Source organism: Catharus ustulatus, chromosome 4 (genome assembly GCF_009819885.2).
Source record: "Catharus ustulatus isolate bCatUst1 chromosome 4, bCatUst1.pri.v2, whole genome shotgun sequence".
Lineage (NCBI taxonomy): Eukaryota > Metazoa > Chordata > Aves > Passeriformes > Turdidae > Catharus > Catharus ustulatus.
This window is the reverse complement of record NC_046224.1, coordinates 7,832,798-7,843,569: the sequence shown is the minus strand read 5'-3', so window position 1 is coordinate 7,843,569 and position 10,772 is coordinate 7,832,798. Positions and strand designations below refer to the sequence as shown.

At 46.0% G+C, this 10,772-nt stretch overlaps 1 protein-coding gene across 1 annotated transcript in view; it reads left to right on the top strand.

The window, feature by feature from the left end:
- The first annotated feature begins 867 nt into the window (after positions 1 to 867).
- Positions 868 to 10,772, top strand: part of FAM107B (family with sequence similarity 107 member B) — an 88,834-nt gene continuing 78,929 nt past the window's right edge. The window contains exon 1 of the mRNA XM_033058798.2: positions 868 to 918. The gene's annotated coding sequence lies outside the window, so the exon portion shown is untranslated. The remainder of the gene's footprint in view (positions 919 to 10,772) is intronic.

Here is a 10,772-nt window from a genome sequence, read left to right as displayed (position 1 = left end):
TCATGCTCCAGACCCTTCCCCAGTTCTGTTGCTCTTTTCTGGAGTTGTTCCAGTCCCTCAAAGTCTTTCTGCTCATGAGGGGCTCAAAACTGAACCCAGGGTTGGAGGTGAGGCCTCACCAGTGCTGAATACAGAGGGACAATCCTTGCCCTGGTCCTGCTGGACACACTATTGCTGGTACAGCAGATGGCAGGGCTCATCTGATTAGCTCAAGACATCTGAGATGGTGAATCAGAAGTTTGGCTGCGAACAGATTTCTTCTCTGAATGCCAAAGACATTAACTTATAAATCAGCAAAATCACAAAAAACCCACCAAAAAACCCCAAACAAGCAGCCTTTTGCTTTGTTCTGTATTTGGCATCAATGGATTTTTCAAAGGAATGGAGTCAGTATTTTAATAGGGAAAAGTTGAATAATTCTAGTAAAACTTTCTCTTTTGAAATGAACAGATAAGTTTAAGACTTCAGCTGGAGCATGAGACAGGCAACACTGGGTTCAAGTGGAAAGATTAAATCTTAGATTTAGAGGTGGCTCCAGCCAGCTTCTTCAGTCAAATGCTGTGTAGTTCCCCAAGGCTTCACACGACTCCTGAGCTGCACCTCTCCATAAGTACTGCTGGCATTATGGGGAGGTGATGCCTGGCAGGGCTGTTGGGAGCCTTGATTTCATGCTGGGCATGAGTTACAAGACTGTTTGATGAAAGATGTTCTTGATGCAATTCATGTTTCTGTCTGGTATTAGTACTATTCAAAATTTTGTCTCTCTTTGACCAATAGTTTAATCATTTGCATTTTCCCTCCTTTTTTTTTCCTGCTTTCTACTGGGAAATGCAACATAAAAGGAAGAAGATGAAGAAGAAGAAGAGTCACCACAGAAGCAGCAGGATTTGCCAGTCTTGGAGAATGAGCCCTCATCAGGTATGAGTGATGTTCAGAGCTTGCATCCATTCTGTGGAGCAAATTAAAACCAGACTTTTCTAGATGGGCCTGAGCTGGGATGATAATGTGCTGACATTCAGATCATGGCAAATGAAAGGAGAGGTATCTGTGATAACAGGCCTGGAACTTGTTGCATGTCTATTACAGCTTGTCTATTGTCTTGGGATTTGTTTCAATTTGTGAGCACGGTGGTTCTCTGGGTCAGGCATTTGCAGCTAATGCAACTGAAATTGGCTTTCACCTCCTCCCTTGCAAAGGATAGTGATGGGTACATGCAGTATTTGATCTCACCTTCAATCTGCATGCTGCAGAGACAGGTTCTTACAGCAGGAATAAAGAGGATTTTGTCCATATCCCTCTATAAAGAACTTAATTCCCTTTTTGCTAACAAAAACCAATGGGCCATGAAACCTCTCTGTAAAGTTTTGGATATGAATCACAGCCAGGCTAAAGGTTGTTAACTCCAGTTTGGTAGATCTTGCTGTTCATTGGCATCTCCCAAAACATCTGTTAAAAAGATATCAAGCAGAGTCTTTTTTTTTCTGCCACTCTGAGCCTGTTTTGGTGGGAAGCTCCTGCTTCTCCTACCTTTACCTGCCCAGATTTATTTTGGGAGCCTTGTGCACCTCCTGCTTCCAGATGTGTTGGGGGAAGTGGACAGCAGGTATTTCTTACAAAAAGAACATCCATCATCAGTTCTTGTCACTTCCCAGGCCCTGCTGCTCTGTAGACTCAAAACCTGGAGGGATTAAATCTTTTTCTTGTGGCTTTCTAGACAAGGCAAAACAGAGGAGAGGCCAGCACAGCTTTCAGCTGTGTAAGGTTTCCCCCCACCTTTCCCTCCCTGCCTGGTTTGCTGTGTGCAGAGCAATAAAATAAAACATTCTCAGAAAATCTGTGGTTATAGAATGAAGGGAGACCTGAGTTTAATATGGGCCCACCCAGACAGCAAGTGAGACATCAGAATTGGAAAAGAACCTGGAAAGAGTCTCCTGGTCATCTATTTATGGTGTTGAAAATTTTCTGGGAGAGTGAATTAATTGCTTGGTAACATCCAGTGCTGGGACACATGTGTGCTGTACCCTGAATTCTCTGTTTATTTATGATAATACAAAGTGCAAATGACTGTCACCAGCTGCAGATGCTGAGATTTAGGATGCTGGGACTGGAGAGGGGAAAACAGCAACAACTGAGCAGCTGCTGGTCAGGGCAGTGCATCAGGACAAACCTGCTGAGGGATGGCATTTGAGCTCATAGAGATGTGCAAAAAATGCAGGGGGGAAAAAAAGCCTTAAAGCCAATCTGTCCCATCCTCCCCACCCCTGTCAGCTCTGAACCAGCCTGGCAGGGACACTCAGGGCTTGTGTGCAGGGTCTGTGCCACGTCCTGACAGCAGCACTGCGAGGATGCAGCAGTGAAATGAAACATTGGTACGGATGTCGCTTTTACCCTTCATCGGTTGCAATCAGTCACAAGGTTGCTTTTATTTTTTGTGGCAGAGAAATGGAAGTGAACCTCCTGGCACTGACATTTACAATCCAACAGGCAAATCAGTGAGCAGAGATGCTCTGAGGAGCACACAGCTCTGGGTCTGGTGTTTCAGGAGTCAAGTGGAGATCAATATTGAGCCCTCTGAACCACGATTTATCTAAACTCCACCAAAGAGAGAACATGAGCAAGGCTTATGTAATTTTCCAAGCAGATGAATAACAAATATTTTCCATGTAAAGTCTGAAAAGCTCAGACATAATTTTGTTATTGTTTTTTAACATTACTCAGAGGAATGTGTCTTTTTTTAAAATAAAACCCCACATATTTTCGTGACTTAAAACCAGAATGGTGCCAACAGAAAGGCAAGTTTGTAAGAAAATACTCTTAAAAAAAAACCCAAACAAAACCAACCAAACAACAAAAGGATTGTTTTTAAAAATCATCAAATAATAGAATAAACTGACAGAATGGTTTGGATTGGAAGGGACCTTAAAGACTATCCAGCCCAACTCTCCTGCCATGGACAGGGACACCTCTCACCTAGATCAGGTTGCTCAGTCCCATCCAACCTGGCCTTGAACACTTCCAAGGATGAATATCTGAACAAAACTCAGTTCAGGACCAGCAAGATGCCAAGAGGAACTGGGAGGAGAGACAAAAGCTCTGGGAACCACTTTGATGTCCAGCTGCTGTCTGCATCTGACTCTGCAGCCCAGAGCAGCCTTTCCCTCTGTGAGGCTGGACATGGGAGCTGGCAGGAGCTGTGCTGGGGGACAGTGAAGCTGCTTTGCATGGTGGGGCTGAGAGAGTTTTCCCCTCCTTAGGTCTCCCTCCAGGTAGGCACTGGATCAGTATCTTCCTCTTCTATGACTGCTCAGGCCTGTTACTGCAAAAAAGGGGTTAACTCTGAGCACAGGCAGCACCCATGAGTTTCTGAGGATGTTCCTGGCGAGCTTGTAGGTTCCAACAAGCTACAAAGAGTGGAAGAAGGAGCAGCACCCCTGGCAGAGCCAGGAGGAAGAGGTGAGGGTGTTTGGGTGCCTGGGGAGTGAAAGAGTAGGGGAAGCTCTGCCACAAATTCCTCATCTTAGCATCTGCCAACCTTGCTGCAGGAAGCCAGCTCCCCTTCACCCTCTGGGCTAGAGCAGGCTGCCACACTGCTCCTCCTCCCTCTGTAGCTCTGGGCCATCACCTAAACATCTGCAGCTCAGGGATCCTGCTGAGGGCTTTGCTGTGAGCCCTGAGTGATGCAAAGAGCAGGTTTTGTCAGCAACTGCAGCCCCACCAGCCCCATCACCCATCACCTCTCCCAGCACAGGCACCACGGGCAGTGCTGGCTCTGGCTGTGAGCTCCACAGGGACACAGCACCCAGGGAAAGCTCAGCTCCACAGACCAGCCAGAAACCACCCATCCCTGCTCCACAGACCTTGAAAGCAAAGCCAGAGTAGGAAACCAAGGGAAACGAAGGAAAAACAATGTTCTGGCTCCTTGCTAAAGAAAACCCTCAGGGTGGCTCCTCTCTTCTTGCTGCTGTGGTGTGGTTACAGCTGCACCACAAGCCAGCTGGCCATGGCCCAAGCAAAGCAGAAAGCACATTTCTGAGCAGAAATCAGGGCCTTTGCAGGTAACAGGCAAGTGGATGTAGCTGCAGTAATTTAATATATTAAGGACTCTGACTGGATGTGCTGCTCATCTGCTTCTGCATCAGGGAGGATGATTAAATCTTTCAGTGATAAAGAACATGGAAATGCCAGCTCTGGATGGTGAGCTGCCCAGTGAGACAAGGGTGTGTTCATTCCTGCAGCCTTTCAGGTCAGCCTGTGCTGTTTGTGACACTGAAGCAAACATCTGCACTGTTGCAAAATGACCTTTTTTTAAAATGCCTTTCTTAATCTAGGGCAGACTTCCTTCAGTTCTGGCAGGATCAAGCCACAGGTATTTTTAACCAGCGCTGAAGCATTTTTGCTCAGCTGCAAAACAGAGTTTTCTGGGTTCAGCAGGTCTCTCCTCTGCTCATGGCTCTCTGCTGCTCACAGGGCTTCTCCAGTAAGCCACAACTTCCTTCTACAGCTACCAGAGAATGAAATATTTTGTGATCTGGTACTTTATCGTTCTCTAAGATGGCAGTTACCATGATAAAAGCTTTGACTGCCCAAGACATTTCTATCCTTGGAAAAAAAGCTGCTTGAGCAAAAGTGGAGCTGCAGGTTAAAAAATGGCAAATGAAGCAGGTCCTAAGAAAGTATTCTGCTTAGAAGTAACCCACTGGTGCAAAGTGGAGTTCAACCTGATTTGGGTCTTGCAAACCAGCAAGTACCTAATGATGAGATTAACCTCCCTCAAGCACACTGCAGTTTTCTCTGTGTGAGTGACTGGGGGTCAAGCCAGACCTTGCAGCAAGAGTGTGAGTGTGTGGGTAGGAAGATCTGGATTCTATTTCCATCCCTGTTACACAGCACCTATTGTAGTGTTCATGTGTGTTCCCCTCTGCAATGCCCTGTATAAACAGGAAGCTGAAAATCCCAGGCAGGGCTGGAAATAAAAGAGAAGAAAGGGCCCAAGGCAGGTGGGTGTTTTATTACATGGAGCTCCCTCAACGTGGCTTACCCTCCATTGACAAAAATTCTTTTCTTGCTCAAAGCATCAGCATCATCACAGATGCTCTTCCAAATTATAGTCCCTTTGTTTACATTGAGACAAAAATAAGAACTTCAAAAAAATCCCTTCCTGCAGCCCTTCCAGGATGTAAATATCCAGCACACACCTTGAATGTAATTTAAAATAACCCATGGCACATGTGACTTGATCCAAAATACACACACCATATAATATGTCAGAGGGCAGATCCTTTCATGTCTGGTGAGCTGCCCTGACCTGTCAGAGAGCAGGAGCCTTTGTCACAGCCCATCTGAGGGGGCAGACAGGGGAGGGTTCCTTGGAGCTCCCCCAGAAGCCACCCCAGGGGTGTCCCTCTGGAGAGGTGCAGGGCTTGGAGCACCAGCCAGCTCAGGAACAAACTGCTTTGGGCATTGCTTTCCAAAAAGCAAATGGTTTGCAGTTTCCCTTTTGGTGTGGTTGATAGGCAAGCACATGTTGGGGATTTATCTGTGTTTTTTGATATGGCCACGTGGGATTGGGACTCTGGAGGGATTTGTGGTATTTCCTACTTTCAATCAGACTAAATATACTTAAGGATGTCTTGATGTCTTACCCCCACCTCTTCTAATTCTGATGTGAAAAACAAAGCAAAGAGATTCCTGGAAATGTGAGGTTGAAGAAAAAAAAAAAAAGATGCTGGTCCTCCTCTTTTTCCATCTCTGGAAAGGGAATGTGGTCATTAAGGGGTTTGGCAGTTCAGCCTGGTTATTATTTTATTCCATATAAATCCAGAGTTCTTTCATTGTGCTCAGTGAAACTTTCCTCACCTTCGGCTTTTTTTTATAGAAATTGTAAATCACTTATATTTAAACTACCTTTGGACCACCATAGATCCCTAGCCATTAAAAACTTCTTACTGGAGGAATTAATGCTCTCAGTTAAAATATCAGTATCCTTGAGAGTCAGCAAAACTTCTGACCAATTAAAGCTTTTGCTTTTAATCATGGAAGTTGTTTCCCAAAGCAAATTCCAGGAGAACATCTGAATCTGTTGTCAGCATTGCTTTTAGGGAGCACTGAACCTTTGGCGACCTGCTAGATAGAAATCCTCTTCTGGAAGCTTCTGCAAGGAGTTTTCCTCCAGCCTTTTGTATCCCACAGATTCTTTCCCTCCAGAACTGGGTCTTCCTCTATGCTCAGTGAGAGATCAGGCACTTTGGCACAACAGACTTGGCCCAGGTTTTTATTTCTCACTTGGGATTCTCCAGCACCTCTAAGATAGCAGTTCTTAGAAAACGACTTCAGAAAAAAAAAAAAGTAAGTTTTTATGTTAAAAATATTGCATGCCATGCTGTAGTTCAGGAAGGTCTGTGTGCAAGGATCCAGATGAATGTCCCTTTCCACACCTGCTTGTGTGAGGAGGGACATTCCCTCTCCTGTCCTCCTGGAGAGTAAGACTTTGGGCATATTTTTGGTGTGTCCTGAAAGGCCTCTAGCACACAGGACTTTCAATGCCCAACCTAAACCTCTTATTTCTTCTTCTTACAGTCTCATTTCTTTTAACTCAAGGCACTGAAGTACTGTGTATGGAGGGGGTAAATGAAGGCTCACATAATGTTCAAATTCTTTAAATTCTTCAGTCTTGAGACCCTTTTTATGGGAGAGTTTGGGAGATACAGAATTTGTATGGGGCTATTTAGGGCAGGAGAGATAAAAAAAGACTAAATTTAAGGGTGTTTCAACTCTTAGCACTTCTAGAAGTGAAACATAATCTTCATAGCTGAAGGGAAATGCTTATCTGCTCCTGAAGTCACTGGTTTCAGACTTATTTGGAGGTTAGATACTCACCTAGCTGGACTTCAGGTCAGAGCCAGTGCAGTGATCCTGTTATTCCTACACATTTGCATGTCACACTCCCTGCAGCTAAACTCTTCCTGATGAGTCAGTTTTGTGTCTAGGCTGGATCTGTCCCTAATTCTCCCCTCTTAAAATCCCAACCAGCCTCTCAAACTGAGTGCACAAGAAGCAGAAAACACCTTAGGGTGCTGCTAGAAAGCAAATTTCAGTAACAAGGAGCTGTTTGCACACAGTTCAAGGATTTGGCAGCTCCTCTTACCCAAGCCAGTAGAAAAAACCCACAATTATCTTCCAGCCTTTGAGTGTTGCTCTGCACATTTAGTGGTGCTGTGTTTACTAGTCAGCACTGGTTTTATTTGTGAAAGGGGAGCTGCAAACAAAGGTCCAGCTCTTGTGTCCAGGAGTGGGGGAGGCTGGATTTCCTGTGGGGAGGAAGCTGGGCAGGTGGTGAAAGCTTTGTGGAAATATTTGTTTTGCCAGCTGTGCTGTGGTGGGATACATCCCAAGCACCCCACACCTATTGCTCCTGCTGCTTGTCGTGCAGCAAGAATAAAACCCCAAGTCTCTTGGGGCTTGCTCAGACTGGAAAGTGCATCCTCAGAGCCAAAAAAATCAGCACAGTATTTCCTGCCTCCAGCCTGCAGAAAGTGGGATCCCAGGGAGCAGCAGCACATCTCCAAGGGCCAAGGGGAGACAGGGAAAGCCACTGAGGAGTTACACAAAGCCAAGCATTGCTGGAAACTACAAGGAACTGGAGACTGTGTAATATCTGTGATGTAAGGGCTGACTGGAGCAGAGAGAGATTAATTTCTCTTTTTTCTGCTCCAGACAGCACAGGAGCACCCACACTCCTCAGCACCAAGCCATGTTCTGAGCATAAGACCAGTTAGTTACCCAAGAAGGGAAGAAAGCTCCTGGGGTCAGAGCAGGCAGGACAGCAGCAAGCAGGGCTGCTGCTCACAGTAAAGACTGAACAGTGCTGCACTAGATTCACATTCCCCCCTCCCAGCCTCCTCTCCTATTTCAGTGTGGAGAGTGGGAGGGTACAGGATTGGTGCCAAGAGGTACCTGAAGATCCAACAGCACTGAGGGAGGAGTAAACAAAGAAGGAGATTAATTTAGGTGCTTGGTTTTCCAGCTCAAGCAATGAAAAATTGTGGTTTTCCTCAACTGGTTGCTGGAGAAAAGGCTCTCCTTCCTAATGGCTGGAACTGCATGAAGCATCCCAGTCCCAGGCCATGCCTGGAGCAGGGTAATTGATGTGCTCTGTAAAACATGGTCAGGTTTCTGTATCAGATTGGCAAAATATGCTTCTGAGGCAGCAGGGTCTTCTCCATGCTAGACTTTGCTGATGTGTTTAAAATAGCTCCTACGCTTCAGCAAATGCAGATTCCTGCTCTCTCTGAGGCCCCTCAGATCCGTCTGCTCAGGCTGGCAGAGCCCAACTGCAAGAAGCAACAAGCTGCAGGACCATCTGGCTTCAGAACACCAGTGCCAGGCAAAGCACAGCCCAGTGCAAGGGAGCAAGAGCAGGGGCCACCCACCCAGGGTGGTCTGTGCCCACCACATCCCAGCAGGGCTGTGCTGTGTCCCAAAGCACACCTACACTGCTTCCTTTGGGAAAAACAACGTCTGTGCCATGAGCTTGAGGCTGAGGAGGGACCAATCTCCTCCCCTGTGCATCTCTTCAATACTCAGTGCTGGTGCAGGGGTAGATTTGGGCCCCACTGTCTGTAGGGAGTAACAAGAGGAAGGAAATAAGATATTTTTGTTTTCAGAGTGAGAAGTACTTGCTGTGGCATGTCAAATAGATCATGACTGATTTCTATAGTACTCCTACATCTGGTTACAAGGTGAACATTTCAGGTGACTGTAAGGGAAAAAAACATGGATATGAGTATGGTCCAAGGATTAGAAGAACATCCTGGGGACCTGGGTTCAGGTTTTCCTTGGCCACAGTCCCTCTATGAACCAAGAGGAATCACCATCCCTGGAATGATTTAAAAGACATGTGGATGTGGCACTTGGGGACGTGGTTTAATGGTGGAATTGGCAGTGCTGGCTTAATGGTTGGACCTGATGATCTTAAGGGTCTTTTCCAACCTAAAGAACTCTATGATTCCATGATCATTGTCCAATTTGTGTCTCACTGGCCCAGTGTTAATGGAAAGCAATGCTGTTTTCCATGCTAACAGTGATCTGGAGGAGGAAAGACGTGCAAGACTGTAAAGGGTGAGCTCTTGCAGAAGAGCAAGGGGAACAGCTAGTGCAAGGGAGCTGAGGGTGTACAATACATCCAGCCTTGTGGCAATTTATTCAGTGCTTTCTTACATTTCCACTTGGATTCCTCTCTGGCCCCAAGTCAGCTGCCCACCCTCTCACTGAATATCTGATTTCCCAGCTGGTAATCCTCACCCATCCACATCCCTGCTGAATGTGGTCTAGACAGTCTAATTGTACATAATCCTAGAGCTGTATCAACACCCCACAGTAAACCCTGCAGTTCTGTGCACGCCTGGGATTCATTTGCACACGTATCTGCTGAGCATTCAGAGCACCTCTCACTGAGGAGAATGTTGGGGATTAAAAGGTGAGTTACAAAGGGTATGTTTATTCAGCGCTGGGCAGCAGTGTGGGGTAGCCCCCTAATACACACTGCCAAATTACAGGTGGTCACAGAGTCTATTTATTGACAAAAGGTTCAAACAAATACATATTCATAATACCAGCCCCTCCTATCCCCTGCTTCCCATGGTAATTAGCTCAAATGGCTATTAAGCATGCATGGTTGGCTTCTTGAATTAAGTCTGGGGTCGTTTTTGTGGGGAGGGGTCTTTAAAGGAGGAAGTAAGGCAAGTCTTCCTTGCTGTGAACTCTCGACCTTTTCTATCAATGACAATACAAATGGCTTTTGGGGCGACTCCAGTTTTGCAAAGAATGAGTTTGGGGTTGCAATTGTTTGTGTTCTTTGGACCTACCTACTAGTTTCATCCTTTCCCATTGCAAGCACAGCTAAGCAAACATAAATTGACAGGCAATCAATTATTAAAGTTTCAGGTAACAATCTCAAGCCCAGTTTCTTCTAACTTTTAACTAAAATCCTAATTTCTCTAAGATTAGTTTTCACTACTGCTCCTTGCATCTCTCACTCTGCTCTTTGCACAGCCTCCCCTGTGACCCAGCCATGGGTACCTGTGCACATCTGAGAGGGGCACAACTCTGCAGCCTCTGCCTGCCTCAGGAATCCATTGTATTCATGGGTACAGTTCAGTGCTGCCTTCTCATTTCTGCTGCAGGACCTAAAAATCTCTTAAAATTACAACTTCTTTTCCCTTTTGTCTCCCCTCCCTTGCTAATGAGGGCGTCAGCCTCAGTAGGGCCCCCCCTAAGTGATGCTGGGAGACCCAAGCTGAAGAGCTGACCTCTGCAATGACAGCCTGGCCTCTGCTGAGCTACATAAGGGAAATGTGGGAAATTCTGGGAAAGGCTGATGCACTGTGAAGACCTGATTGGTGTTTTTGCTTAACACAGGCTATTCCCTATCAGTCTCAAGGGCTCGTCAGTGTGCAAGCTTCAAGTTTTGGAAAGTGTGAAAATGAGCTGGATGAAATCAGGAAAGGAACTTGTCTGGGTTTGTAGCAGAGACTGGGGCTTACTGGGAAAAGAGATGACAAGTTTGTTATGACAAGTGTTCATCTTCAATTGCTCATGAACATACTTCATCAGGAGAAGATGGGTGGGGAAGAACAACATCTTTTTCCATGCTTTGAAGCCTTAGGAAGAGACACATTCTTGCTATGGCAAACACCCTTGCAAGTTCCAGCAGCCACATGCCCCAAGGAAGCACTGGAGCAGGTGGGAGAGCTCTTTGGCAGATCATGTTGTGG